Here is a 24,171-nt window from a genome sequence, read left to right as displayed (position 1 = left end):
TGGGATTTATCCCTGGGCTGCAAGATTGGTTTGACATCCGCAAATCAATCAATGTGATACAAAACATGAATAAAAGAAAGAACAGCAACCATATGATCCTCTCAATAGATGCAGAAAAAGCATTTGACAAAGTATAGCATCCTTTCTTGATCAAACTCTTCAGAGTATAGGGATAGAGGGTACATACCTCAATATCATAAAAGCCATGTATGAAAAACCTACAGCAAATATCATTCTCAATGGGGAAAAACTGAGATCTTTCCCCCTAAGGTCGGGAACTTGGCAGGGATGTCCACTATCACCACTGCTAATCAACATAGTATTAGAAGTCCTAGCCACAGGAATCAGACAGCAAAAAGAAATAAAAGGATTTAAATCAGCAAAGAAGTTAAACTCTCACTCTTTACAGATGATATGATACTTTATGTGGAAAACCCAAAAGACTCCACCCCAAAACTGCTAGAACTCATACAGGAATTCAGTCAAGTGGCAGGATATAAAATCAATGCACAGAAATCAGTGGCATTCCTATACACCAAAAACAAGACAGAAGAAAGAGAAATTAAGGAGTTGATCCCGTGTACAATTGCACCCAAAACCATACAATACCTACGAATAAATCTAACCAAGGAGGTAAAGAATCCGTACTCAGAAAACTATAAAATACTCATGAAAGAAACAAATAATACATTATATGTTAAAAAAAAAAAAAGAAAAAGAAGATGATAACAGGAAGCAAAAAATGAGGGGGGTAAATCGGCGGGGGGAGATGAACCATGAGACTATGGACTCTGAGAAACAAACTGAAGGTTGTAGAGGGGAGGTGGGTGGGGGATGGGTTAGCCTGGTGATGGGTATTAAAGAGCGCACGTACTGAATGGAGCACTGGGTGTTATACGCAAACAATGAATCATGGAACACTACATCAAAAACTAATGATGTAATATATGGTTATTAACATAACATAATAAAATAAAATAAAAAAAACACCTAACGCTCCATGCAGTACTTGCCCTTCTTAATACCCATTACTGGGCTAACCGATCACCCCACCCCCTCCCCTCTGAAACCCTCAGTTTTTTTATCGTAGTCCATAGCCTCTCATGGTTCATCTTCCCTTCTGATCCCCCCTCTTCATTTACTATAATAATACAGTTGAATGTAACCGTGGAACATACTTTTTTACTGTAAGATAAAATTCTTTTGTTTGACTTTAATAAATATCTGTTTATATTTTGTTTGGTGGATGATAGACAATTTTCAATTCTATGCTATTACATATGTTACATTTATGGATATTAATATATATGCCCCCTGTTTCCCATGGACAAGAGCTTATATTGGATTTGCATATACGCCTGGAATTGCTGATTCATAGGATATGAAAATCGTCATGGTTTGGAACTATGCGAAGTGGTTTCTAAAATAGTAGAAACAATTTACATTTGTGAGAGAAATATGTTATCCTGATAATCAACATCTCCAAAATTTAGATTGGTCAGTTAAGAATATATATATGTTAATTCCTAATAATTGAATGAATCTAAATACTATTTAATTTGTAATGTTTTCCTTGTTTGAAATTCATATATATGTATTATGTGTGTATTATATAAAATGATCATTGACATTGTTTGCACTGTCACTAAATTACACTCAGTATAAAGCAGAAAAATATAAATAAACTTTGTAGGGGATGACAAATATATTATTTTACCCTTTTAATTATCAGCTTAAATCCCTATAACAAAAGACAGATTGACAAAAGAAAAAAATATACATACTTGATAAGCATTTTTACAGAGCACAGGAGCTTTCATAAGGAAATGAAGAACTATAGATGTAGTTAAACCTCAATGATTTTGTATTGGGGCAGTGAAGTGTGAAGAGTCATGGCAAGTTTCCTAGGACAAAAATGGGTATGGGCTCCATGAAGAAAACTGGAGGTAACCTAGCAGGTTTATATTGCTCTCAGTGTCTTGCAGTCTTGGAATTAAGGTTGTTTCTTTCTTCTAAGTATGGGGAGGTCACCTCTCTCAGGAAGGACTTAGGACTTCCTTTAGGGGAAAGTAAGAATGTCTTAACTTGTACCTGCAGTCTCTATATTCTTTCAGCTCGAAATATTCAATAAGGTTAGGTGCCTTATTTTAGGTAGTGTGTCATAAACTCTGTCCTTAGGTCACAACATCAAAAGAAATATAATATCTTATGGTACTTTAATATTTTCTATGCTGATTACTCATAAATTTGTATCTGTAGAACACATCATTCCTCCTCATATATTATTTTATATCTAATTGCTACTTTCCACTTTCAGCAACTTATTATTTTTAATGATTTGGTCTATGTTATTCATACATTGTTTCTATTCATTTATTATTTTGATTTATTTTTTTTTACATTCTGTTCACCTGTACATGAACACGAACATTTTTTTACTCAAATATATTTAACATATGGTGTTACAATAGTTTCAGGAGTATAATATAATGATTCAACAATTCTATACATTTGTAATTGCTCATCAAGATAAACATACTTTTAATTCCATTTGTCTGTTTCACCCATCACCACACCTACCTCCCTTCTGGCAACCACCAGTTTGTTTTCTACATGTGTGGTTTTTTTTTTTTTTTTTCCTGTTTGTATCTTTTTTGTTGTTGTAATTTTGTTTCATTTCCTGAATTCTACTGTGAGTGAAGTCATAGGGTACTTGTCTTTCCCTAACTGACTTATTTCAGTTAGGTTTATACCCTCTAGTTCTATCCATATTGTTGCAAAGGGCAAGGTTTCATTCATTTTTATGGCTAAATAGTCCATCATTATCTATCTATTTATCTATCATCTATCTATCAATCATCTATCATCTATCTGCATATTGGTATACCTTCTTTATGCATTCCTTTATAGATAGATAGTTGATTTACTTCCATAACTTAGCTGTTGTAAATAATGCTGCAAGAAACATAGGGGCATATATATTTTTTCATTAGTGTTTTTATTTTCTTTCCATAAAGGTTCAGTAGTGGAATTACTGAATCATACCATAATTCTATTTTGAATTTTTTTGAGGAACTCCATCCTGTTTTCTATGGTGGTTTTACTAATCAGTCTTACAATCAATAGTGCATGAAAGTTTCTTTTTCTCCACATCCTTGTCAACACTTGCTATTTCTTCTCTTTTTGATACTAGCCATTTCATAGGTGCAAGGTGATCTCTCCCTGTGGTTTTGATTTGTATGTCCCTGAAAGTCAGTGATGTTGAGCATCTTTTCATGTGTCTATTGGCTATCTGGATGTCTTCTTTGAAGAACGTTATTCAGGTCCCCTGCCCATTTTTTAATCAGATTATTTGTTTTTGATGGTATTGAGTTGTATAAATTCATATATTTTGGATATTAGCCCGTTGTCAGTTATACCATTTGCAAATATATTCTGCCTTTCCATAGGTTGCCTTTTTGTTTTGTTGATGGTTTCATTCACTGTACAAAGATTTTTATTTTGGTGTAGTTCCAATAGTTTATTTTTGTTTTTGTTTCCTTTGCCTAAGGAGACATATTTAGAAAGATGTTGCTAAGGCCAATGTCAAGAAAATACTATGATTTCGTCTATGATTTTGATGTTTTCAGGTCTCACGCATAGGTCTTTATCCAATTTGAGTTCATTTCTATGGATGGTCTAAGAAAGTGGTCCAGTTCATTCTTCTGCATGTTGCTGTCCATGTTTCACAACACCATTTGTTAAAGAGACGGCCATTTCTTCATTGTATATTCTTGCCTCCTCTGTCATAAATTATTGATTGATTTATGGTCATGAGATGTTTTGCAGTTTTTCTCTTTGTAGTGTTTTGAACTTGTTTTGGTATCACAGTCATTTTGGCTCACTTTATAGAATAAATTTGGAATCTTTCCTTTTTTTAACAATAATTTGAGAAGAATAGGTATTAATTCTTTAACTATTTGGTAGAATTCACCTGTGAAGCCATCTGGTCCTGGTCTTTTGTTTTCTGGGAGTTCTTTGATTGCTGATTCAATTTTGTTGCTAATAATTAGTCTGTTCAAATTTTCTATTACTTCCTGATTCAGTTTTGGAAGCCTATATGTTTCTAGGAATTCATCTATATTGTGCAATTGGTTAGAATATATTTTTCATAATGTTCAGTAATAACCATTTGCATTTCTATGGTGTCACTTGTTATTTCTTCTCCGTTATTTCTGATTTTATTTACTTGCGTTCTCTCTCTAATCTTTCCTTTTTAAGATCCAACACATTTAAAGGATTATTTACCACGACCAAGTGGGATTTATTCCTGGGCTGCAAGGGTGGTTCAACCTCTGCAAATCAATGTGAAACACCACATGAAAAAGAAAGGACAAGAACCACAGGACCCTCTCAATAGATGCAGAAAAAGCATTCCACAAAATACAGCATCGTTTCATGAAAAAACTCCACCATGTAGAGAGAGGGGGAACATAACATCATAAAGGCCATATAGGAAAGACCCAAAGTAAATGTCACCCTCAAAAGGGAAAAACAGAGATTTTCCCCTATGTCCAAGAACACGGCAGGGATGTCCACTCTCACCACTGCTGTTCAACGTGGTACAGGAAGTCCCAGCCTCAGCAATCAGACAACAAAAAGAAATATAAGGCATCCAAATCAGCAAAGAAGAAGTCCAACTCTCATTCTTTGTAATCCATCTCTCTGTTTCCCTGGTTACCGTCAAAACCATATGTTCATCCTGCCTGTGTCCAAGCGTTTTTAGCTCAGGCATGGGACTGAGTTCCAAAACTCCAAATGTTCAGCATGGATTCGTGTGGTTCCCCTCGTGGAGGATCTCCCATGCTGCGGCCTTTTGCCACCCTATGTCAGGAAAGCAATCGCACAATCATGAATCGGTTAGCAGTTTATGGCAATACAAAGCAGAAAGCTGGCACCTAGACTCACTGTTCTCAGGCAGGGTTCCCGTTCCTAAAGCTGGGTCGTAAGGTAGCTCTATTTTTAACTTTCAGAAGTCTGGGAATTCTGTCACACTCAAGCACCTCCCATTTTCATGAGACTCCAGGGATCCTGAGACCACTCTGTCACACCCAGCATTCCACCTGGCTTCCCCAACTAAGCACCTTTAAGCCAGGAGCACCCCCAAAATAGCAAACTTCTAAAAGTTCTGATTTTGCACCCCGCAGCTTATAAAACTTTGCAGTATCCTCCTCAAGCCGACTCCCTCCCCTCAGCTGTATCCTCAGCTATGTCACACCAGATTCACGTCTCCACACCTCCTACCTCCCAAATGGTGGTCACTATTCTACTTGTAGACCTGCAGCATTTGTTTTCTCAGAGACTTGATTGATGTCCTGGGTGTTCAGAATGATCTGATAACTCTGTAGCTGTATTCGAGGGAGGAGATAAATCTTAACTCCTCCCGCTTGATCTTTCTCGTTGGATTCTGGACATGAAGACTGTGAACTTCATGACAGGCTGGATTTTGTCACCCCCCTTCTATGAGAGCTGAATGTTGTTTTGTCAAGCAGGTAATGACTTCTGACAAAGCTTTATCCTTTCTAGTTTTAGGTTTATTGTGCGAAGATATACCAAACATAATATCTACCATTTTCTACACTTTTACTTAAGCTTTGATGGAAGAAGGGAGAGTAGCATCTACTCGAGTGCCATGTTGTTGACTTACCCCTGAAGTGTGACGTTTCCTGAGGTTTAAATGGCCCATGTCTTCATTAATATCGGTGTCTGCATTTTAGTGAATGGTGACAATGAGTGACACATTTAGCTTTTTACTGGTTAAGTCCTTTCTCCCTCACCATGAACTTCACTATGAATACATCCCAAATATGATTTTTTCATCTTGAAGGAAAGTTAATCTGCTTTCTTTTAAAACATGGCTTCCAGACAATGATGTCAGCAGGGACACTGAGAAATCCATAGATCCTTGGCAATCTGAGCTTCCTGGTGACTGGCCACCCGAATGGGGACAACCTGAGAATGTCCTGGTGATTGGCCAGGACATAGTTGTGACATCACAAGAAGGCATTGTGATGCCCCAGGTCTGTTATAAAAGCATCACAAAGACTGAAGCTGCACTAAGGAGAGAAACGGCCCTCAGCCACAGCTCTTCCTGCTATTCCTCAAATTCTCTGCCCACTTCTCTGTCCCTGCCCATGGCAAGCCACCTGCCCACATCTCCTGCCATGCACTTGGCAACTCCTAGACCAGTTTCACATTGTGAGTATGGCCTGGCTACTCAGGGACACATTCCCATTTCTCATATGGGAGTGGGACACTGGAAATCAGAGCACCAAGGATTCTCCGCCACCTGGGCCCCACACCTCTGGGTTCAGAACACAGCTCAGCACAGGAAAGCTGAGTCCACAACCTGATGGTGCACTGAGCACACTACTACTTTGGAGCCCTCCAACCCAGCTCAGCACAGGGACCATGAATGATTGAATATCCATCTGACCCGATGTGCAAAATGTGTACAATGACTCCAGACTCCTGGCAGAGAGGGAGTTTTATGAAACAAGTAAGTACTGGGAGATGGACTCGCCACATCATTGGACACAGTGCCAGTCCTTGAAACACATGCCCTCAGACCAAAAGCTCTCTGACCTAGCTCAGCAGCTGAAATACTACTACTACTACTACTACTTCTACTACTACTACTACTACTACTACTACTACTACTACTACTACTACTACTACTACTAATTGTTTTAGGATGAAGTGCTCTCAACATTTCTGTTAAGGCCATCTGGTCCAGTATGACATGCAAAGCCCTGTTTCCTTGGTGATCTGCTTAGATGATCTGTGCATTGCTGTGATTGGGGTGTTAAAGTCCCCTCCAATTATTGTATTATTTTCAAAGTGTTTCTTTAATTTTGTTATTAATTGGTTTATATATTTGGGTGTTCCCAAGTTAGGGGCATCAATATTTAAAATTATTAGATCTTTTTGTGGCCTAGACCCCTTTATTATGATATACTGTCCTTCTTTATCATTATTATACTCTGGTTTACAATCTAGTATGTCTGATATAAGGATGGCTACTCCACCTTTCTTCTCATGTCCACTAGCATGACAAGTGGTTCTCCACCCATCACATTCTGTCTGGTGGTGTTTGCGTCTAAAATAAGCCTCCTGTAGACAGCATATCGATGGGTCTTGTTTTTTTATCCAATCTGATAGCCTGTGTCTTTTGATTGGGGCATTTAGCCCATTTACATTCAGGGTAACTATTGAAAGATAGGAATTTAGTGCCATTGTATTGCCTGTAAGGTGACTGTTACTGTATATTGTCTGTGTTCCTTTCTGGTCTATGTTGCTTTTAGGCTCTCTCTTTGCTTAGAGGACCCCTTTCCATATTTCTTGTAGGGCTGGTTTTGTGTTTGCAAATTCCTTTAGTTTTTGTTTGTCCTGGAAGCCTTTTATCTCTCCTTCTATTTTCAATGGCAGCTTAGGTGGATATAGTATTCTTGGCTGCATATTTTTCTCATTTAGTGCTCTGAATATGTCCTGCCAGTCCTTTCTGGCCTGCCAGGTCTCTGTGGATAGGTCTGTTGCCAGTCTAATGTTTCTACCATTGTAGGTTACAGATCTCTTCTCCCGAGCTGCTTTCAGGATTTTCTCTTTGTCTCTGAGACTCCTAAGTTTTACTATTAGATGTCGGGGTGTTGACCTATTTTTATTGATTTTGAGAGGGGTTCTCTGTGCCTCCTGGATTTTGATGCCTTTTTCCTTCCCCAAATTAGGGAAGTTCTCCGCTATAATTTGCCCCTCTCTCTCTTTCTTCTTCTTCTGGGATCCCAATTATTCTAATGTTGTTTCGTCTTATGGTATCACTTATCTCTCGAATTCTGCCCTCGTGATCCAGTAGTTGTTTATCTCTCTTTTTTTCTCAGCTTCTTTATTTTCCATCATTTGGTCTTCTATATTGCTAATTCTCTCTTCTGCCTCATTTATCCTAGCAGTTAGAGCCTCCATTTTTGATTGCACCTCATTAACAGCCTTTTTGATTTCGACTTGTTTAGATTTTAGTTCTTTTATTTCTCTGGAATGGGTTTCTCTAATATCTTCCATTTTTTTTTCAAGCACAGCTAATATCTTTAAAATCATCATTCTGAACTCTAGTTCTGACATCATACTAATGTCTGTATTGATTAGGTCCCTGGCAGTCAGCACTGTCTCTTGTTCTTTTTGTTGAGGTGATTTTTTCCATCTTTTCATTTTGTCCAGAGGAGAATAGATGAATGAGAGAACAAAATGCTAACGGGGTAACAATGTCCCCAGAAAACATACACCGAACAGATCAGAAAAGACCTGAAATCGGGGGAAAAGAAAGGGAAAGAAAAAAGAAAAAAGGAAAAAGATAAAAACAAACAAAAACAAAACAAAACAAAAACAGAATATGATCAAATATGATCAGGATGGTGCATAGATCAGTGCCACACATTACATTTTGGGAGTGTTTTGCTCTGTTAGAAGAAAGTGCCTCCCAAAACTTTAATGAAAGAAAAACTTATATATGTACAAAAATAAGGATTAATACTATGAAGGGATGGAGTATGAGTGTAAAGAAGAAAATTATAAAAGATTTTATAAGAGGAATTGATAAGATAAGAAGTTGGTTGAAAAAAGAAAGAAGAGGATTTAAAAAAAAAAGAGGGGGAGAGAATGTGATCAGGCAGGAGACTAGAACAAAGCCATACACTAGAGATTTAGGGTATATTTTGGTCTGTTAGAAGAAACTGCATCTCAAAATTTTAAAGAGAGAACAACTTATATATATATACCAAAAATAAGGGTAACTACTATGAAGGGATAGAATATGACTCTAAAAATCAAAAATAAAAAATATTTGTTTTAAAAAAGGGATTGAAAGGATGTTGTTTGAAAAAGGGAAAAAGAAGAATTCAAAAAAAAAAAAAGACAGTTAAAAAAATTAACTGTAAAAGACTAAAGAATCATAGTAAAAAAGTCATGAATTCTATCTGCAGTATTCCCCTAGCGCTGGAGTTCTGCCATTCTCATTGATGGGTAAACTTGGTCTTGGCTGGCTGTTCTTGCTGATCTTCTGGGGTAGGGGCCTGTTGCCGTGGTTCGCAAATGTCTCTGCCGGTGGTGGAAGTGCCCCGCCCTTGCCAGTCTGGGATAAGTAATCTGCTCCAGTTTGCTCTCTGGTAGCTTTTGTTTCCTGCAAGCTTCCCGTAGAGCCTGGGAGGACGAGAGTGTAAATGGCGCCTCCCAATCTCTGCCCCATAGGAGCCGAGAACTCGGGGCCCCGCTCCTCAGTGAGCCCCCAGAGAAAAGCCGTCAGTCACTCCCATCTCCCCGGTCTCCGGCCGCACTCAGTGCTCACCCGGCCTGTGACCGCGCCTTTCTATCTGGCACCCGACCCCGTGTGGAGTCTCCAAACCCAGCAGATCCCCGCGGTGCGCTCCCACGTCGGTCCTTCCGGGGGAGGAAGGGGAATCTCCCTGGATCTGCCGCTTGTTGGGTCCCTGCTGGAGGAGCAGTGGCCCGACTGTGCCGCAGATCACGGTTTATGACAACCCCGAGCTGAGAGCCCGCTCCTCGGCTCCGTCTCTGCAGCCGGCTTCCCTGCTCCGATACCTGGGAGCTCTGCCGCACTCAGGCACCCCCGGTCTTTCTGTGACCACGAGGGTCCTGAGACCACACTGTCCCACGAGGGTTCCATCCCCCGCTTAGCCACTGGAGCGACGTCCCTCAGTGGAGCAGACTTCTAAAAGTTCCGATTTTGTGCTCCGTGGCTCTATCACTTGCCAGAAGCGGCCAACGGAGGCCCCCTCCCCCGCCGTCTATCCTCCCGAATAACGCCTCAGATTCACTTCTCCGCACGTCCTACCTTCCAGAAAGTGGTTGCTTTTCTGTTCAGAGAGTTGTTGCTATTCTTTTCTTCGATCTCCTGTTGAATTTGTAGGTGTTCAGAATGGTTTGATCCCTATCCAGCTGCATTTCAGGGACCAGATGAAATCCAGGTCCCCTACTCCTCCACCATCTTTCTCCGCCCCTCCCTTATGTGTCTGTTTTTATGACAGTACCATACTATTTTGATTACTAAACCTTTTGATATATTTTGAAGATTGGAATCGTGCTGCCTCCCATTTCCTTTTTTTTTTTTTTTTTTTTCCAGTATTGCTTTGGCTATTAGGGATGTTTTCTGGTTCCATACAAATTTTAAGATTGCTTGTTCTAGCTCTGTGAAAAGTGCTGTTGGTATTTTGATAGGGATTGCATTAAATGTGTGGATTGCTTTGGGTAGTATAGACATTTTCACAATCTGTCCATGAGCATGAAAATCTTTCCATTTTTTCCTGTCATCTTCAATTTATTTCATCCCTATTATGTAGTTTTCAGAGTACAGGTCTTTCACTTCTTTGGTTAGGTTTATTCTTAGGTATCTTATTATTTTGAGTGCAATGGCAAATAGCATTGTTTTCTTATTTTTTCTTTCTCCTGCATCATTTGTAGTGTACACAAATGCAACAGAGTTCTGCACCTTGATATTATACCCTGGGACTTTACTGAATCCATTGATCAGTTCTAGTAGTTTTTTGCTGGGATCGTCAGGGTTTTCTGTATAGAGTATCATGTCATCTGCAAATGGTGAACATTTTACTTCTTCCTCGTTTGGCTGCATTTTATTTCTTTTTGTTGTCTAATTGTGGGAGATCCATAGGGCAGTCAAATCCCCAGAAAACCAGACTTGCCAGGAGCCTTTTGACCAAACCCCCTCCGACCAAGCTTGGCACAAGGCAAATATGTCATCTGCACAGAAGGGTGACCAGGAGCCTTAGGACCATGGGCCCTCCATCTCAGCTTTGTACAAGGCAAAGGAATCACCAAGACCCTGGGCCAAGTGCATGAGCACCGATGCAACAAAGAACAGCGCAATTGAATCCTCAGAAAATCAGGCCTCCTGGGAGTCTCGAGAATATGAAACCTCCAACCAAGCTCTGCACTGCCCAAATGAGGACCCTTGACACCAGGCTGAGGTCGAATCCTCCGAACAGGAGCCCTCCAACACAGCCAAGCACTGGGCACAAGAATCCCCTGGACACCAGGCTGAACAGAAGCACCCTGAGATCATGAGGACACCATCCCTGCCAACCACAGGGTAATCAGGTCCCCAGAACACCAGGAGCACTTAGGCTAGGAGCTCTCCAACACAGTCTGACATGGCTAAATGAATCACCTGGACCGTAGACTGCAAAGGAGTCCTCAGAAGAAAAGCTATCCAACCCAGAAGAGCATAAGGCAATCAGGTTCTCAAACACAGGATTTTGAGGAGCCCTCTGACCAAAACCCCTCCAACCAGACCTGTCAGTGGAAAAATGTATTATCTGGACAGTGGGCCCAGCAGGAGCCTTAAGTCCAAAAGCCCTCCAACCCAACTCAGCACCAGGGAAAGGAGCCACCTGGAACCTGGGACAAAGAAGGGGAGTCTTCTACTGCTGTACAGAAAATGGCAACAAAGTCCCCAGAACACCAGCCCCAATAGATGCCCTGAGACCATGACACCACCAACCCAGTTGCACACTGGGCAAAGGAGTGCCCTGGACACTGGGTTGAGGGGGAGTCCTCTATCTGGGAGCTCTTCAGCCCAAGAAAGCAGAGGGCAATTGAGTCCTCACAACGCTGGGCCAAACAGGAAACTTCAGACTCTCCAACTCAGCTTGGCAGTGGGCAAAGGACTCACTTGGAAAACAGGATGACTGGACTCCCTCCAAATGAGGGCCCTTCAACTGAGGAGACAGCTGGCAATCGAGTCCCTAGAACACCAGGCCCACTGGGAGATCTGGGACCCCAAGCCTTCTGTTTCAGCTTGGCACTGGGCTGAGTCTCTCAGACATCAGGCTGAGCATGAGAACTCTGACCCAAAACCCTCCAACCCCACAGAGCACAGGACAATTGGGTCCCCAGAACACAGGTTGGCTGGGAGCCCTCTGGTCATGACTCCTCCAACTCAGCTCTGCACTGGGCCAAGAAGTCTCTAGAACACTAAACTGACTGGAAGCCCTTTAACTAAGGCGACCCCAGGACAAGTGAGTCACCAGTGCCCAGGGATAGACTTCAGCTTAAAGTCCTTGTCACCTGGGTAGCCCTCATCTTTTTGAGAATTATCCTCAAGAGAAAAGGATACCAAGCCAAAAAGCGGAGTCAAACCAAAAGTTTGGAGAGTTTGAAATAGAACCCATAGCAGGAGATGAGGTGGGGGGACTGGAGGGGATTGTAGAAGAGACCCCAGGCCCTGAGTACAGAGGACTCATTGGCAAAGGTCCTCCAGATGAAGGAGAGGTGCTCCAGCCTGGAAGAAGAGGTGGAGACCTTAGAAAAACAAGTCAAGTAGTGGGGTGAGAAGCAGGCTCAGGTCTATGAGGTGGAGAGATTTTTTGGGTACATCAAGGACTTGCTGGAAGTTTTGCCTCCCAGGCAACGTCATCCAAGTGGTGATGTCCCTGCACCCTCCCATCCAAAATGACATAAATGCGGAGCTTGGAAAAGTTTGGTCATCTCCAGGAGTGAGAGTTTTAATATTTTTCAGAGGCCTAAATAACTTAAAACCATTATTTCATAATGAGTACAGGAAACAACCCCTGGGTGACTGTGATGTACAGCCTGGGTTACCGTCACTACTGTGCCTTATAAGTCATCACATTCTCCAGTTGGTGGGCGGGGGCCTCCACAGCTCTGAGAAAGTGTCAGTGAATTATGCAGAGCTGACCCTGAGCACAACCTTCCGATCCCCATCAACACTTTCAGACATCCTGTTTTGTAGAAATCAAGGTCAGCTGCTGAGGTCATCCCCATTCTGAAGGAAGGAAAAAATAAGCTGTAATGTCCATATGTAGGTATTTCTGCAAAAATGGTTTATGTCCCTAGCCCCATCACACATGCTCTGGCAAATTTGAGTTTGGACCCTGGCATGAAGTTTCCAAACTCTGGTCACCAGAGCTAGTATTTCCTGACTGCATGTCCCTGTGTGATGCAGACCTCTGAAGAGTAAATGTGACAAGATGAGGGAACCAGGCTGGAGGGAGGCCAGAAGCAGGGGACCATTCTCTGCCTCTGGATGATTTCCTGTGGGTGAGGTAGGTACAGACTGGAGTGAGGAGCCTGGAGTGTGGGCTCTCTGTTCTGAGTCACAGAAGCACTGCAGAAGTTGGGGGAGACACAGATTATTACTTGCTGCTCCATGTGCAGGGGTGGATGGACAGAGTAAAGAAGAGAAGGAGACAGGTAGGAACAGGTGGGAACAGGTGCGCATGGAATACTCAGGTGTCTGTGGATATGGAGGAAGGTGTCTACCTCTAATAGGCAGAGCTGGGATTCTGCCATGCATTGGACAGAAGGAAGGAGGAAAGTAAGGTTCCAGGTTTGTCTTCTCCCCCAGAGATTATCCCTTAACCTCAACACAGGATGTGGGAGCTCCAGTGCCTTGTGGGTGCTAATGAGCTGGGGTCTGCCTGTGACTGTAGTGGAGGTAAGAGAGCCTAGAGCCATGGCCCCTTGGGGGAGCTCAAGGCACTGTGCTCATATCACCTCGGCATGAACTGATTAGAGCCATGAAAAAGCTCTCTTAGGGAAGGTCAAAATGAGGGGGACTTGGGAGGAGAGAGGTTAGTATCTCTAAGATGGAAGGTGTCTGATCTTATAGGAGGGCTGCTGCTTTCAGGAGCCAGTGGGGAGGCGGGTGGAGTCCAGGTCACTTGGATTTGAGGGGGAAGTGGATCACAATGTGATCCCAGAGCTGCTAACCTCTAGTGGCCACCTGCTCAGACCCCACTTACCAGACACATGTTTCTGGACACAGCAGGATCTTGGAGGTGCTGGGACCCCACTTTGGGGGTGTGAAGCAGAGCAGTTCACCCCTTGAGCCCCCATTCCTTCATCTGTAAAATGTGGGCAACTTTGGGGGGATGGCTGTGTGAGCAGGATGCAGGAGAAGGCAGGGTTGGGGAGGGGATCTACAAGAGCAGGGGACAGATGCTGTCCAGAGGAGGGAGGGCAGGCTGTGAAGCAGGTCCATGTCCTGTCAGTTCCTTCCCAAACTCAAAACAGCAGGTTCAGGAGGAGAGCAGTCTAGGTCCTGCCTCTGTCCTGTCCCACACCTGGCCTTCTCTGCCCCTTAGGGTACAGCACATCACAGCCCAGCACCTGCCCACTCACAGAGCAGCACCAGGTTCCTCCTGCCTCCAACGCTGCTGCCTAACACCCACACATTAGGGTCCTGGGGAAGCTTGGAGCTTCAAGGAGCCAGGGTGGGACTGATAGCTTTAGGGAACTATTCTGAGGTGTGTTGAAAGGTAGAGCAATACTATAGGTAGGGAGGGATTTAGGTACATTTAGTGATTCACAGGAAGGTTCAGATAGTACAGAAATGTCCCGTTGCAGAGGCACTCTTGGCTCATTTTGCCCCAAGGTAACATCCTACATCACTGCAGGACACTATTCGCACCAGGAAACTGACAGTGGTATGATGGATATGTCTAGGTCTGTCACTTTGTCATGGACATTTATATGTTCAACAGCACAATCCAGGTATGGAACTACTCTATCAGCACAAAGATCTCCTTCATGCTACCCACCCCTGCCCCAGCCATCCCTTCCATGCCATTCACCCCTGTGTTTTACACTTTGGATGTGTTGGCATTTTGTTACATGAGGGGACTCCTACAGCTGTGACCAGTGATGTGGTTATTTTTTGTTTGCTTTCACTCAGGATAATATACCTGGAATCCATCCACGTTTTGTGTTATCCTAACTTTATTACTTTTTATCACTGAGTTGTGCTCCCTAGTTTGGAAATGCCACAGTTTGTTCATCTGCTCCCCTTTTGAGGGATATTTTTGTTTGTTTCCAGTCTTTAGAGACTACAAATAATCCCACAGTGAATATTTGGGCCCAGTGTTTTGTGGGATCTTAAATGTTCATTCTCTAGAATGAAGGTCCAGGACAGTGAGTGCTGGGTTGTCGCATTTATGTTTCGCTTTTGCAGAACCTATCAAACTGTCTTACCAGAGTGACTGTTCCATTTACATTCCCACCAGCAATGTAGGAGAGCTGGCTCTTTCCTACATTTGATGTTTTTACTGTGTTTTATATTAACGAGCTGTCCTAAAAGGTAGGTAGTGGTGATTTTCAATCAGGTTTCTCCTTTACATTTCCCTCATGGCAACTAATGTACAGTTTTTTCTTGTGCTTATTTGCCATGTGCATGTTCTCTTTGCTGAAATGTCTGTTCATGTCTTTTGCCCATTTGCTATTTGGATAGTTTTTTTTTTTTTTTTTCCTCCCCCTGTTGAGTGTTGGGTTTTTATATATTATAGATAGAAGTTCTTTGTCAGATAAGTGGTTTGCAAATATATTCACCTAGTCTATAGCTTGTCTCTTCATCCTCCTAACAAGATCTTTACTACAACAGAAGGTTTTAATCTTGATAAAGTCCAGTGTTATACCCTATGAATCCTCCTTTCTTGTCTTGTATAAAAATGCACCAAATGCTAGGTTTAGAAAATGGCTAAACATCCGTAATGCATTTTCTCACAGATCTGCTGGGTAGAAGTCCAACATAAGGCACCAATTTGATCAGGTTCTGAGGAAGCCTATCCTCCTGGAGCTTTGTCGATAGCCACCTTCTGGCTTTGCGCTCACATAACCTTTCTTTGCAGGTGTGCATGGAGAGTGAAAGTTCTCTGTGTCTCTTCTCATAAGCATGCTAACCCCATCATGAGAATCCTAACCTTGTGACCTATCTCAACCTATGTTCCTCCCAAGGTGCCAGGTCCAGTTTCATAGGGGTTAGAACTGAAACATGTGAGTGGGATGGGGGATCAAATTTAGTCTATACCATGTGTCTTGACGGATGTCTTGGGGTTCCCTCTGTTTGGGTTTTGTTCATTTTCTTCAATTTTAGGCTCATGTTTTTTGTCAAATTTGGGAGATGATCAGCCATGTTTTCTTAAAATATTCTTTTTTTTTTTTCCTTTACATTTCCTTGAAATACTTTTTAATCCCTCCTTTTCTTTTTTTCCTCATTCTGAGATTCTTGTGACATGAATAGATTTTTGTTTTTGTAGATTTTTTTCTCTCTCCATTGTTCATATGAGATACTTTCTGTTGTTCTACCTTCAAGGTACTGACCCTTTCCTCTGTCATCTACATTGTCCTACTGAGCCAATTTACTGCGTTGCAAAAATTTTAGTTACATTTTTTTCAGTTCTAATTGTTAATTATGTTCTTTTTTATATCTTCCTGTCCTGAGACTTACTTTCATTTGATTCAATCCCAACTGCAATAGCTCATTGAAGCATTTTTATAATGGTTCCTTCCAAACCCATTGGAAATCCCAACATCTAGGTCATCATTGATCTTGGCGATCTTTGGATTGTGTGGCATATTCAAGATGACATTTTTCTGGACATTGGCATGGTGAATGTTCTTAATTATCCAACTTGCATATTTGGGGTGTTATGTCATGTGACTCTGGATCTTCTTCATTCTGGTGTGTGAGCAGGTGGTGGGTCTACAAGAGTGTGGCTAGTACGGGAAGCCCCAGTTATGTGCCCAGACCAGAAGAAGCAAACTGAAGGCTGGCCAAACATAGCCGTGAAGTTACAGTGTACCTGTGGGGAATGTCACATCTTCCTGTCATTCTTACCAGAAGCCAGAGATGAGGGCACATGACAGCTAAAAACATGTTGTTTGCTGAATTTATTTCTGTGCATGGATGAGGCCTTTGTAAGGACCCAAAGTCTAGTTGGGAGGGGAAGATTTTAGGAAAAGTGTGTTCCGTGTATGGACGTCATTTGAGAAATTTTGTTTATGTTGGTGGAAGAAGGATGGGCTTACTGAGATGGCTGGCGTTGCTGTTGGGCTTGTTCAAAACTCAAGTCAAGGTGGCCCCTCTTACTAGTGTCCTCATCCTAGATATCATCCTCCCAGGACCTGCTGAGGGAGCTCAGGCCTCATAGAAAAGGTGAGCCCCGAGCTGGTGGGCTGACTGGTATGAACTTAGACACAAGTTCCCCTCCCTACTCACTTTTGCAAATGCCAGCTTGGGAATGACCTTTACCCTCATCCAAGCCATCACAGTGGAGTCACAAAGGGAGCATAGCCTGGTAGTCAGCTCACCTGGAAGGCCCAAAGGCTAGTCTCTCCCTCCCTCTGCATCAGCCTGGGGCAGGTGTGGGGTCCTCTCACATCCACCTGGCACTCCCTAGGGGAAGCAGACCACTCACCACTGAACACAGGACCAGGGGTCTCATGAAGTATTCTCCCTTCAGGCATACCCCCAGGGCCATTCCCATCCCTGGTCCAGCCTCCTCTGGGCTGCAAGCCCCAGGTGCTTGCTTCCTGACTGGCAACCTCTTGCTCTGTTTAGCCAAAGCGAGCCTCTCCTCTTGCACTGGGGAACCCACATCACACAGAACTGCTGGAGTAGGGTGACTTTTCAGATCGTCGCAATAAGACAGGATGAAGAGAATATCCTTGAACCCCCCAAAGTACGGATCAGGCATTTCAAGCCATCTCTGTTTCTTCCAGAACAGCTCTCTCTACAGTCCATCATGACTGACCCCACAGATGGGGGAGTCCATTCATTCAGGGCAAATTAAGACATCTCTTTGGGAAACTCTGTTGCCAAAATTAACCCTGAACATTTCCTTCAAGGTGTGGGTTTCCTGAAATGGAAGTGAGCTCCTTAAACCACACTCTCAAATTCAGCATTTCAATTCCACAGGGGAAAACTGAAGACAGTTTCAACTTGCTCATACTGCACCCCTCAGTTTGGCAGCAGTGGGAGGACCTGACTGCAGGGTGGTGAGCTGGAGGGGCTGTCCCAGGTGCAGCTGCGGCCATGCCCTAAGTAGACTCGCCTGAAACAGGGTTCTCAGAGTGTCACAACACACAGTGAGTCTCAGGGCTGTGCTGCAACTTGTAGAAACCTCTGTAGACCTCTGCTTTCCACTGTGAAAATGAAGAAAACCCCGTGGGACAATGCGACACAAATCCAGAAATGGTCTCCCCAGTTCAGCTTCACAAATGGCCCCACTCTCCTACTCGCTCATGCCCCAAACCAAAATGCCCTCCTGGACTCCCTCCCGGTAAACACCCATGTGCCCGGGTTGCTCTTCTCTGCCCAGTCAGCTGATGTCCCTGTGGAGGACTGAGTGAAAACTACGCAATCCCCTGTATCCCACACTGGTCCTGCTCAGACCTCCTGTGGATTCCAGGACACATGTTCCTCGTTCTACCGCACCCTCTAGCTCCCCATGTCTGCATGTCACCCCCTTTCACTACCTATCTCCCCTGGAGTGCTGCTCCCAAACTCCATGCACCTTGCCACTTAGGGTTGCCACAGGAACTCCTCAGAGAACACCTCCCTCTACAAACTAGTCCATCACCCAGTCCCCTCTGTCCATCCCCTGAGCTCACACACTGGTCCCAGGAGTCACCGACATTGCTTCACTGCACTGTGTTCTTTCTCTCAGAATGCTACCTCCATGAGCCCAGGGACGGATCCCCTCCATCTGCTTAGTGTCCAGTAGGCCTTTGGCACTAGTGAATGCACTGCTCTCGAGGGAAGTCACATGGGAAGAAACAATCCAACTCAATCTACTTGTATGCAATATGGAGTAATATCTGAACAGTAGCTGAGAAGGAGAGAGTACTCCCTGGGACCCAGACTGAGCCTGCTTTGTTGCTGAGGAAACCATGCACTGAAACCAAATGCAGATGAGACCTGGGGCAGATGGAGCCTTAGGACAGCAGGACCACGGTAGGGGGCTGGGGACTAAAGCCACAGTGCTAAGAGACCCATGACCCCACAAGTTGGGAACATTTCACACCCTCGATGCTTCACACACACATGAAGCATGCACTGCCCGAACCCACCCTTCAGCCCATGCTTCCCTGGGCAGCAGGTCTGGTGGGGATGAGGTGGACAATGGTGTCCTCATGTCCCTCATGAGGGTTCTGCAGCCATCCGCAGCTTCTGCATTCTGGGCCACTGCAGGCTTCTGCAGACGACTACTCTGCATAACTGTCTCATTACGCCTCTGGTTCAGGGGCAGAAGAGCCTGCCAGGTAGGGTGCATCCAGGGCACCATGAGCCTCAGGCTGGCTGGCCGTGGGGAATGCAGGAGTAACTTGTGCCCAGAGCCCCTCAGGATCACATGGTGACCATGCACAACACAGCCTCTGGCTTGTTTTGCAGGTGGACTTGGAGGCCATTGGGGAAGCGGCTCAGTCAGCCAAGATGGGTGTGAGGACACTGCAGACATAGGATGAGGCTGGAGAAGTCTCTGTCCTGTCTAAAGCTGTCATGTCTCCACATCCCCGGCTTACTGGTTCCTTCTACACAACCCAGGGAGCAGAACAGGAACTTGGGATAAGGGCGGAGGACAGCAGGTTAATTGGCTTCTCAACTTTTGTCATGAACAGGTAGCTATTTTTTTTTTTTTTTTTGAACATCTTAAATTTTTAATCCTTTCTTTACAGGTTACCTAGACCACTTTTGATTAAGAAAACTGTAGAAAGTTAGTACCTGCCACAAGCAGACGCCAGGCGGCGGCACGTGTCAATTTTCCACAGAGTCCTGCTTTGTGGGGTCTCCGCTCACACTCGCTGGCATCAGTTGCGGCAGAGTTTAGTCCACAGGTCGCTGCTCCCCGTATTTCTCTGTAACCTCTTCTGCGTTCTTACAGAACTTTTTACGGTCCTGAGAGTATTCTTCAGCTAGGGCAGCCCGAAGTGGGTGCTCGGGCTGGGGGTCGTTCACCAGCGCTGTGAGGGACTGGATTACGTGGTCGGTTTTGGTTGCTGGCTTCCAGTTTTCAGCACTAATTACTGGCAGACACACCTGCCCCTTTTCATCGATGTTCGGGTGATAGGTCTTTGTTTTAAATGTGGTCTTCGGTGGTTGGAATGGGTACTCTGCTGGAAAGTTGATTTCAATTCTGAAAGCCCCCTTATCATATGGAGGGTTGTCAGGAACAATGAGCCCTCGCCAAGTCAATAAATTAGCTTCATCAACCTGGATGTTACGGAAGTTTCTCATTCCACATTTGTGGATTTCTTCAAGCTCCTGCATCAGCCTCCTGCTGGCCGCTATCTTGGATCTGGTGCTGCTGGAACAGGCAGCTCTTTTATCTACTCTACTGCCTCTTTTACATAAGCTAAACTTTCCCTGCTTGTCACCATCTTGGATCCCAGGTTTCTTCAACCACATGATCATGTGGGAGAGTTCTTGGACACTCTGTGACCTTTCAGGCTTCAGCAGGCCTAAGGTCAAGTGGCTGTTGCAGCTGTGGGGGTGAAGAGCTGGCTGGGCAGGGCAGCCAGCTCACATCCTGGGGGATCCACTGCCAAACCTGACCCCTGCTGAGCCCTGCTTCTGGAGGGAAGGGATCTCACAGCCCTGAGAACCAAAGACAGAAGCTCACAGTCCCAGAGCAGGCTGGCCCCCCGGCTCTCCTCATTCCTCACCTACACATCCCCTAACAGAGCCAGCCAGGGCCCCGTGGGAGATCCACACCATCAGCATCAGTACGAGGAGAGTAAACTACTAGATGAAAACCCAGTCCCTTTCTCTCCACATCTGGAAAAGCAAACCCTGTACCTGGGGCTCTTGTGCAGGTGCCGTGGGCAGAGGGCGCAGCTGGACTGCAGCTGAGACAGGATTAGCTGGATTTCTCGACACTGCCGTGTTCTTTGTCTCTGGAGAAAAAGAGAGGTGATTAATTGAGGTTTTAGCATTTCTCATTTCAGTAGATATAATCAAACAAATAGTTGGAAATAGTCTTTCATGTGCACAAAGCTTTCCACATTTCTAGAAAAGAAAATCCTCAGTTGACAGGGACTGGCAGAGCAGACCTGGATAGAGCCCAGAGGTCCTCAGGCCTGACATGCAGTCTGGATGTGACAGAGCTTGGGACTGTGCTATGGAGTGACGTTTGAGACCTTTAAACTGTATTTCCAGGTGATAAGTTTAGAGACTCTTTCACAACATATGTTTGTGGGTATTACACTCTAACCCTGTACACTACCTCCCCCCCTTTTTTTTCAGTTGTAGAGGTAGAATTTACTGACTCATCAGTTGCATATAACACCAGTGCTCCTTACATCACCTGTCTCCTTGACACCCATCACCCAGTTACCCCGTCCCCACCCATCGCCCCCCCAACACCCTCAGTTTGTTTCCTATAGTTAAGACTCTCTTGGGACGCCTGGGTGGCTCCGTCCATTAAGCGCCTGCCTTTGGCTCAGGTCATGAACCTGGAGCCCTGGGATCCAGCCCCATGCCGGGCTCCCTGCGGAGTGGGGAGACTGCTGCTCTCTCTGCCTCTGCCCCTCACCCCGCTCACACTCTTGCATAGAAATTATTTTTTTAAGAGTCTCTTTTGGTTTGTCTACCTCCCTGACTTATTCCCCCCTCCCCGTGTTCATCTATTTTCTTTCTTAAATTCCACATGACTGACATCATATAATTGTCTTCCTGATTGACTTATTTCACTTGCATAAAAGCCTCTAGTTCCATCCCCCTGGTTGCAAATGGCAAGATTTCATGAGTTTTGATACCCGAGTAATACTCAGTTGTGTATATACCACCTCTTCTTTATCCATTCATCTGCCGACGGACCTCTGGGCTCCTTCCATACTCCGGCTATTGTGGACATTGCTGCTCTAAACACTGGGGGCAGGTGCCCCTGGAATCACTGTTTGTTTCCTGTGGATAAACACCTACTACTGCGACCCTGGGATGTAGGGCAGCTCTGTTTCTCATTTCTGAGGAACTCCATGCTGTTCAGAGCGGCTGCACCAGCCTGCATTCCCGCCCACCGGGCGGGAGGGTCCCCTTTCCTCCGCACATTCCTGCCCACCGTGTAGGAAGTCCCCTTTCCTCCGCACACTCCCGCCCACCGTGCGGGGGGGGTCCCCTTTCCTCCGCACACCCCCGCCCACCGTGCGGGGGGGGTCCCCTTTCCTCCGCACACCCCCGCCCACCGTGCGGGAGGGTCCCCTTTCCTCCGCACACCCCCGCCCACCGTGCGGGAGGGTCCCCTTTCCTCCGCACACCCCCGCCCACCGTGCGGGAGGGTCCCCTTTCCTCCGCACACTCCCGCCCACCGTGCGGGAGGGTCCCCTTTCCTCCGCACACCCCCGCCCACCGTGCGGGAGGGTCCCCTTTCCTCCGCACACCCCCGCCCACCGTGCGGGACGGGAGGGTCCCCTTTCCTCCGCACACCCCCGCCCACCGTGCGGGAGGGTCCCCTTTCCTCCGCACACCCCCGCCCACCGTGCGGGACGGGAGGGTCCCCTTTCCTCCGCACATTCCCGCCCACCGTGCGGGAGGGTCCCCTTTCCTCCGCACACTCCCGCCCACCGTGCGGGAGGGTCCCCTTTCCTCCGCACACCCCCGCCCACCGTGCGGGAGGGTCCCCTTTCCTCCGCACATTCCCGCCCACCGTGCGGGAGGGTCCCCTTTCCTCCGCACACCCCCGCCCACCGTGCGGGAGGGTCCCCTTTCCTCCGCACACCCCCGCCCACCGTGCGGGAGGGTCCCCTTTCCTCCGCACACTCCCGCCCACCGTGCGGGAGGGTCCCCTTTCCTCCGCACACTCCCGCCCACCGTGCGGGAGGGTCCCCTTTCCTCCGCACACCCCCGCCCACCGTGCGGGAGGGTCCCCTTTCCTCCGCACACTCCCGCCCACCGTGCGGGACGGGAGGGTCCCCTTTCCTCCGCACACCCCCGCCCACCGTGCTGGGGGGTCCCCTTTCCTCCGCACACTCCCGCCCACCGTGCGGGGGGGGGTCCCCTTTCCTCCGCATCCTCACCCGCACCTGTTGTCCCCTGTGTTGCTGACGTCAGCCGTTCTGACAGGTGTGCGGTGGCCTCTCACCGCGGTTTGGACTCGGATTTCCCCGATGATGAGTGACGTTCAGTGCATTTCACGCGTCTGCTGTCGTCTGGAGTCTCCTTTAGAGAAATGCCGCTCGTGCTGTGTAGATGCGCCCTTCGGGGTAACTCACCCTGGTTCTGATCTCAGCGCAGCGGCTTCCCGGGCAGTGACTGTCCTCGCCCCGACTCTGCTGCTTCCGCATCTCAGGCGGACGGCGCCGTGAGGCCCGAGAGGTAAGTTCCCCTCTTTCCGGCACCGGGAAGGTCCTGACGAGCTCGGACGGCTGACGCTTCCCCTCAGAGCCTGTCTCCACTAACACCGTGCGGGCCAGGCCACCAGACCTGCAGGTCCCCCCCACTCAGGCTCCCTTGTTCGGGGGAATCTGGGCGGGTTTTCACACCTGACCCCTGCGCCCCTTGCCTCTTCTCTTCCTGTGCTTGAAGTCCTCGCACTGACGCCTAAGTTCATCAGTGGAGGAGGAGCCCTCACCCCGGCCCCCACCCGCCGCCCCAGTAACAGCAGAGGCCCAGCCCCAGGCGCTGTCACGTCCGGGACCTGCAAGCAGGACACCGTGACTCCCCGCACGTTCCCGGGGGGCTGCAGCTCCAGGGCCCAGGGGACCCCAGCAGGAACCCAGGGTGAGAGGGGCGGGGTCAGCTGCCTGCTGATTGGCCAGGATGAGAGGGGCGCGGACAGCTGCCTGCTGATTGGCCAGGGTGAGAGGGGCGGGGCCAGCAGCCTGCTGATTGGCCAGGATGAGAGGGGCGGGGCCAGCTGCCTGCTGATTGGCCAGGGTGAGAGGGGCGGGGACAGCTGCCTGGTGACTGGCCAGGGTGAGAGGGGCGGGGCCAGCTGCCTGCTGATTGGCCAGGGTGAGAGGGGCGGGGACAGCTGCCTGGTGACTGGCCAGGGTGAGAGGGGCGGGGACAGCTGCCTGGTGATTGGCCAGGGTGAGAGGGGCGGAGACAGCTGCCTGGTGATTGGCCAGGATGAGAGGGGCGGGGCCAGCTGCCTGCTGATTGGCCAGGGTGAGAGGGGCGGGGACAGCTGCCTGGTGATTGGCCAGGATGATAGGGGCGGGGCCAGCTCCCTGGTGACTGGCCAGGGTGAGAGGGGCGGGGACAGCTGCCTGGTGACTCGCCAGGGTGAGAGGGGCGGGGCCAGCTGCCTGCTGATTGGCCAGGATGAGAGGGGCGGGGACAGCTGCATGGTGACTGGCCAGGATGAGAGGTGCAGG

The 24,171-nt window shown here is 46.7% G+C and overlaps 1 pseudogene; it reads right to left on the bottom strand.

The window, feature by feature from the left end:
- The window catches only part of LOC118527099 (ubiquitin-conjugating enzyme E2 L3 pseudogene), a 34,164-nt pseudogene extending 10,693 nt beyond the window's left edge, over positions 1 to 23,471 (bottom strand).
- Positions 23,472 to 24,171: the final 700 nt, after the last annotated feature.

This window comes from Halichoerus grypus, chromosome 2, assembly GCF_964656455.1.
Source record: "Halichoerus grypus chromosome 2, mHalGry1.hap1.1, whole genome shotgun sequence".
In the NCBI taxonomy this organism is placed as follows: domain Eukaryota; kingdom Metazoa; phylum Chordata; class Mammalia; order Carnivora; family Phocidae; genus Halichoerus; species Halichoerus grypus.
Note: the sequence above shows the minus strand (reverse complement) of the source record. Positions and strands in the feature narration are given on the sequence as shown.